The sequence below is a fragment of the Trichechus manatus genome, unplaced genomic scaffold (assembly GCF_000243295.1).
Source record: "Trichechus manatus latirostris isolate Lorelei unplaced genomic scaffold, TriManLat1.0 scaffold00382, whole genome shotgun sequence".
Lineage (NCBI taxonomy): Eukaryota > Metazoa > Chordata > Mammalia > Sirenia > Trichechidae > Trichechus > Trichechus manatus.
In genome coordinates, this window is record NW_004444318.1 from 61,891 (window position 1) to 69,694 (window position 7,804).

The following is a 7,804-nucleotide window of genomic DNA, read 5'->3' on the forward strand; positions in this document are numbered from 1 at the left end:
TCCTACAACCCAATTCTCCCAAGCTCCTCCCAGTCACTTGATCTGAAAGAGTGTTCTGCATTAGATATCTCCAAGTCATCTCTTCTGATCCACTCTCTGTTTTATAATTTTAATTTTTTAACAAGTTTATATTATGTGTATAGTTTAGAGTCAAATAGTCCTACAGGGTTTGCTAAAATAATTCAGTCTCCTGACACCCTTTCCCACCATGTCCTCATACCCAGAGGCAATAGCTTTAATGGTTTTAACTGATTTTGTAGGTATTACCCTCTCACATCTAAATAACAGGTTTGTGTTTCTACATCTTGATTTTTCAGTATTAGGGTTTATCTCTTTACTTCCCACTATGGAAAAGGAGGATTTAGTTTCTTTTTTTGATTCCCACACTACACATGTCCCCTTCCTATATCCCATGTTATAGATTGAATTATATTCCCCTAAAAAAGATACGTTGAAGTCCTAACCCTTGGTACCCATAAACATGACCTAATTTGGAAACGGGGTCTTTGAAGATGTTATCAGTTAAGTTAATGTGAGGTCTTACTGGAGTAGGGTGGGTCCTAATCCAATATGGCTGGTGTCCTTATAAAAAAAGAGACAAGAGAAAGACACACAGACGAGGGGAAGGCAGCCATGTGATGTGGAGTTATCCTGCAGTTGTAAGCCAAGAACTCCTGGGACTACCAGAAGCTGGGAGAGACCAGAAAGCCTCTCATTTTGTGTGTGTGTGTGTGTGTGTGTGTGTGTGTGTGTTTTATGACAGTCCTAGGAAACTAATATATCCCCTTCCTATAATATGGGTAAATTGTAATTTTGGCTAGGTCAGTGTTGAATGTTTATATTAGTATGACTATGTGAATGTTATTCACAGCCAAATCATAAAGTAAACCATGTTTGCTAATCCTTCGCTACACAACTTTTTGTTTTCTCTGGAGTTAATGTTTTCCTTTTGCTTGGTTTTATTTATACCTATCATTAATGAAACACAAATTTCCTCTCAATATGATCAGATACATCAGATAGTCTATTGATTTTATCACCTTAGATAGAATAATCTGTCTGCTCCAGTCTTAACTAGTTGGCCTCAATGACACAGCTGTCATCCTGGGATCACATTTCATCATCCTTGTTAGGATTTACCTGTCCTCTGCATTGAACCTTCTATTTTTGTATTCAGTAATCACCCTTTTGTTGTGTCCTGTCTTATTTTAATGTAGCAAATTCTCTTTTGGTTTCCAGAGTCACAGTGCATATGATGTAAACATTTTTATGCTTTGCATATTGGAAAATGTATTTATACTACCTTCACATTGGATTGATATCTTGGTTGGGTATAAAATTTTAGGTTGGAAATCATTTTCCATCAGAACGCTTAAGGCATTTCCTGTGTTTTTGCTGAGAAGCCAAAAGATATTCACAGTCCTGGTCCTCTGTATGTGATCTGTTTTTGTTTTCTCTCTCTGGAAGCTTGTAGGATATTTTCTTTTTCTCTTCTTCCTGATTTAAATTCCCAATGGCTCTCCAACACATACAAGGTAAAGGTCCTCCTCAAATTGCCCCTGATCTGCCATTCCTGACCTTATTCCTAATAGCTGTTTGGAGAGTAGTCAATGCTTAGGTCACACAAAACTCTTGATATATGTTTACCCCAGCCCCCTGCCTTTGCACATACTATTCCCTGTTCCAGACTTGCTTTCCTCTGCCAACCAATCAAATTTCTACCTGTCCTTTCCTGGGCACAGATTAAATGTCATTTCTTCTGTGAGGGCTTCCCAATTTCAGCCCTCAATAGTTTATCCATTCTGTCACTATAGTACGTACCACATCTTGCCATATCTGAGTTAACTATGCATCTGTTTTCCCTTGCCACTAATTGCTCCTCTAGGGCAAGGGAAATATATTTCCAGCAACTGTCATATTGCCTGGAACATACTAGGAGTTAAAACATTTGTAGAATTCTACTTAATTCAATTTTATTTATTTTGAATCTAGGTTGCTCCTGGTGCTCTGCAACTAGGTTTAATAACATTGGCTACCATTTACTGAACACATAAAATGTGCCAGGCCTTGTATTAAATGTTTTTCATGTGTAGTGGGTTTGAATCTTGGTCCACAAAATCAAGAAAATAGTGCACAAAGTGCAAGAAGTAGTAAATTTCTTTCAATAGTCTTAAATCTGACTTAAAACTTTCTTCCCATGAGGCTGGTAGTAAATTCAATCTCAGACATTATTGGGGCTTCCCTTTCCCATGGTCTTTCAGAGGTTCTGTGGCCTGACAGTGCTGAGGCAATGAAGAAGCCCCTCCTGTCTTCATGCATCTTTCCAGACTGATTACTGCAAGGATGCCCAGGTCTTAGCCTGTATAGTCCTTTCAGAGTGGCAGCTCTACTGCTTCAGCACCGGGTTTGGGGCAGGGAAATCTTTGGTGAGGAATGATCCCCAGCACCTGGGAGCAGGACTGCAAAGAGGCACCAGACAGCCACCTATTTCCCTGTATCACAAACCTAAATACAGGGAGAAAAGAAAAGCATTATTCTGCCACACATGCATTATTTCATTTCTTTCTTACAACCAATCTGCAAGGTTTTACAGAGAACGAAACTGGGATTCAAATTATACACTTTGTCCAAGGTGAGACAGGTAGAAGGTGGATAGGAAGGTCTGTATGATGCCAGAGCTCACATGCTTTCACTACTCAAAAGTAAATGAAGGCTAGCATGTTAAGTATGAAGCAGGATGAAAACAGGGTCAGACATCAACACTACTAGGTAATGTGTAGGAGGAGGTTTTACCCGGTTTTGGAAGTTAACTTCTGTTGAGACTTCTTACAGATAGCAGGAAATGGGGTGAGGTTGAGGAATGACCAAGTTTTAGAATTACTGAAGAGATTTTACTTCTTCCACCATTATCATTCATGTTATTCCTCTTGGCCAGACTTTCTTTCTCACTTAGAATATAATCCAAATTCCTTACTGGCTAACAAGGCTCTGTATGATCTGTCCCTGCATTTCTCTCCAACCTCACCTCCCTCCACTCTCCTTTCTTTTATTAAGCTACAGGCAGACTATCTTTCCTGCCCAAGATCTTAACATTAATGCCTCTAACTCATCATCCATTCAACTCATGAGGCACCAATTCAGAGAGGCTTCCCTGGTTAATGTTGCTAAATAAACTATCTACCTCCAGTCCCTCACTATCACATTAAAACCAGTTGCCAGTGAGTTAATTCCAATTCATGGTGACCCCACGTGTGTCAGAGTAGAACTGTGCTTCAAAGGGTTTTCAGTAGCTGATTTTTTGGTGGACTCAATCCTCCAACCTTTCAGTTAGCAGCTGTGCGCATTAACATTTGTACCACCCAGGGCTTCCCTCTATCACACTACCTTATTTATACTTATAGACAGATGCTTTTTCTTAAATGGGGCCCCTCCTCAGGTTTCTCTTCCTCCCTTAACATATCGTAAAGTCTTCTGGTAAATGATCTTGCATATATAGAAGAGCAGTTCACTTCTGTCTTCTCTTCTCACCAAGGCTTAGGATAGTGCTATCAGTTGGTAGTTGGCTCCATCTTGTGGCTTGACTCCACCTCATGTGGAGGCTCTAAATATGAGCAAGGCTAGAGTGCCCCAAAGAGAGGACCCACCTCCCAGTCCTCCCACCCCCCTCCCCAAGGCATTTCTGGCCCCTGGAAACCTTCTGCTGCCTTCTCTCTAGAATCCCAACAGCACGCATGAGAACTGGTTAGCTTCCCAGTTGCCCTTAATTCCTTTTCATAGATCTTCAATATATGAGTCAGCTTTCTGCTCCACTCCAGGTACAAGTTCTTATCATAATCATGGGAACGTGTTACTCAATAAATGTTTAAACAACTGACTGAGTAAACTGTAAAATGTAGTCACTCTTTTCTGAAATTGTTTGATGACATGTCCAAATTTAAAAAAATTAATGTTCTGCTGCTATTAACATTATTGCTTTTATTATTACTGTTATCTTTCATTAATTGAGCACTTCTAATGTGCCAAGCACTAGTCTAAACACCTTACATTTTATCGAATCCATTAGTTCTCACACTCACTATGAAGCACACCTGGCATTTCCTAAATTGTTCCATGAAACATGAGTGTTCTGAAGAATGACAATAACTTAATTAAAAATAAATCACTACAAGTAATATTTTTCTTCTAAAACATGTTAATCTGTGTTGAAAAACATCAAACATATGTATGCAGTCCTTATTATATAGCAATCTGTCTTATTAAAATGATATACCATTATTATTAAAAGATTGGAAACATATCCAGTAATAGTGAAATAGTTGAAAAAACTATGGTACATCCACACCACGGAGGAACGTAGAGCTGTAAAAAAAGAATGAGGAAGATCTCTTTGTACTGATGTGGGGAGATCTCCAGGTTGTCGTGGAAAATGCAAGACACAAAAGAAAGTATACACTACGTGGTAACTTTGGGGTAAGAAAGGAGGAGAGCGACATGTATTTGCAAAAAGCCACACTAGAAGGATAAACCAGAAATTAATAAAAATGGCTACTATAAGGGGGAGAAGTGGATGCGGCTGAGGAAATGGGTTTGAGGCAATAGGGATGAAAGCAAATACTGATTTTTGAAACATATAAATGCTTTGTAATTTTTAGAAAAATTAAACAAACAAACAAAAACCTTAAAATTAAAACAAACTGAAACTACTTAATTGTACTGAGGAAAGAACTATTTCAACTGACGTTAGAAGACAGTACTAGATATTCTTAGTGGAATATATTCAAAGGACTCAAAGAATGGCAGAGAATCCTTGAGTTTCATTCAGTAGTTTTATTGCTAATACCAAACCAAATGCCACTGAGTCAACTCCAACTCATGGTGACCCCATGTGTGTCAGAGTAGACCGGTGCTCCATAGGGTTTACAGTGGCTGGTTTTTCAGAAGTAGATCACCAAGCCTTTCTTCCAAGTCACCTCTGGGTGGACTAGCACCTCCAACTTTTCAGTTAGCAGCTGAGCACTTAACCATTTACACCACCCAGGGACTCTTATTGTTAATAATAATCTTTATGGATTGAATGTGTCCCCCCAAAATGTGTGTCAACTTAGCTAAGCTGTGATTCCCAGTATTGTGTGATTGTCATCCACTTTATGATCTGATAATCCTATGTGTTGTAAACCCTATGATGTTAATCAGGCAGGATTAGAGGCAGTTATGTTAATGAGGCAGGACACAATCTACAGGATTAGAATATATCTTGAGTCAATCTCTTGAGATATAAAAGAGAGAAGCCAGCAGAGAGGGTGGAATCTCGTACCACCAAGAATGAAGAGCTGGGAGCAAAGTGCATCCTTTGGACCCGGGGTCCCTGTGCTGAAAAGCTCCTAGACAAAGGGAAGATTGATGACAAGGACCTTCCTCTAGGGCCAACAGAGAGAGAAAGCCTTCCCCTGGAGCTGTAGCCCTGAATTTCACTTCTAGCCACCTAAACTGTGAAAGAATAAATTTCTGTTTGTTAAAGCCAACCACTTGTGGTATTTCTGTTATAAGTAGCACTATAAAACTAAGACAGTAATATTGCATTATTATGTTAAGATTATGTTATATACAATAGATGTTATAATAGTAATTATGTTAGTGTAATTAGGAGCCAAGATTTTTAGTGTATAAAAAAGGAAGTAAAAGTATTTAAATTAAAACACTAATAGTAAATTTGAATTATAAATGTCAATATTAACTAACAATTATATACATATATATATATGCAAATGAAAGAGTCTGGAAGCATTAATCATGTATTCTGATGAGACAGATGTAATGTGAAGTACACAGCATCACCTATGAAAAATTATTGTTAAAAATCTTAAAGCTCAATCTAATCAAGATTTTAGTTTAAAGTTCTAGTTCATGGAAAATACATTGGATAGAGGAATAAGTCAAATGAAATCATGAGAAACAGTCAGACAAATTCATAATGTGAGATATTCTACAAGACAGTTGGCCTGGTCTCTAAAAAGCCAATATGAAAAAAAGGGGGGGGGAATTAAAAGAGACATTACAATCAAATTTAGTGGGTGTTTCTTGACTCTATCTTTGGGGGAAAAACAGATGTAAAATCATTTCTGAGACGATTGAGGAAATTTGAATATGCACTGGGTGTTTGATGATATTAGGGAATTATTTTTAGTTGTATTCAGTATGATTATGGTACTCTGGTCATATAGGAAACCACCTTTATGCTAAGGTATTTAGGGATGAAAGGTCATGTGATGTTTCCAATTTACTATGAAATGGGTGCAGAACAACACCCACATATAAACCCACATAATTGAAACAAATATGGCAAAATGTGTCAGTTATTGAAAGTAGATGATGAATCAAGTATTCTTTGTACTTTTCTGTATGTTTGAAATTTTTCATAATGAAAAAAGTGCACGTGTGTATGTGTGTGTGTTTGCAATGCTTTGCCATACTAGAAAATAACAGGAAATTAAATGAGAGATCACTGCTTCCTGAACCCATGAGCTGATGTATGTCATCTACTAGATAATTACTACTCTAGAATAGATATTTTATAATTTAAGCATCTATTTTAATATTTTGTTCTTTTGTTTTAATTAAAATGAAACAAAAATGAGGTATTTTATTTCTTGTTGTTCCATTACACAGCTATTAAACACACACATATGTTTTGACTATTTCTTCCAGAAACTTTTTCATCAGTGGGTTCAGAGCACTGACTCATATCTCAGGAGTCCTGCAATTGCTTCATCAATACTGTGTCCTTTGAAAAAAATGTCCTGCAGTCAAAAGTTATTGTAATATTGTCTATAGTCATTTCAGAAACACTAAGGATAAGTTCAACTGCAAAAATATTAAGATGTTTTATAATTTTGTACTGTTCTCCATGTTTGAAGTTTTATTGTCAATCCCAATCAGAAAACAGACAAGATTAATATGAATATTAAAAATGGAGAAGGTACAAAATTTCCAAAATATTACAAAGTCCTCATAATTTTTGTTGCTTGTCCATAATTTTTTACTCTCCTTCTTACACAGTCAATATAAGCCTAGATGCCACCCCCAACCATTTTGCTGTCATGGACCCATCCACTCAGCTCACAGTCCCCATCTACTTCACCATCTGCCTCCTACACCCTAGTTCCCATAGGCCTCTTGCTACATAAATGTCCCAGTCACTAAACCAAACCAGAAGGTGTGGTTAAGAGGGATGGTAGGTATGAATAGTCATCATTCAGATATTTCTCAGTCAAAAGTGAATAATTTCTACTCAGCCTGGTCCTTCTTCATGCAACAAAAGTCATCACTGGGAATTTCTTTATCTCTACTTATTGAACGAGGTCATGTGTGTCTTCACACTTCCTAATAGTTCTTCAGTTAACTTTAATTAGCTGGGCTTGATGAAAAACAAATTTTCTACAGCCTGAGGGATTCTTGAGCAGAAACTACATTTAAGAAGAAAGAAAGAAAGATAAACTGATAGACTTATGGACAGGCAGGCAGGCAGACAGACAGACAGGCAGGTAGGTAGGTAGACAGATAGACAGATGTGTGTGTACATGTGTGTGTATTTCCAGGCTTATTCTTCAGGCCATGGTGATGGAGTTAACAATATCTGAAAGCTTTCTCTAAGTTCCACTTCTGAATTCCTTTCCTACATATATCCAGAATATAACCAGAAACTGTTGGTAAAGAAGAATAAACATTTTGAAATCAGCCTTATCCTGTCTTACTTACTAGCTCTATGATCTTATGCACATTACTAATGTATTTTCTTAGTTTCCTC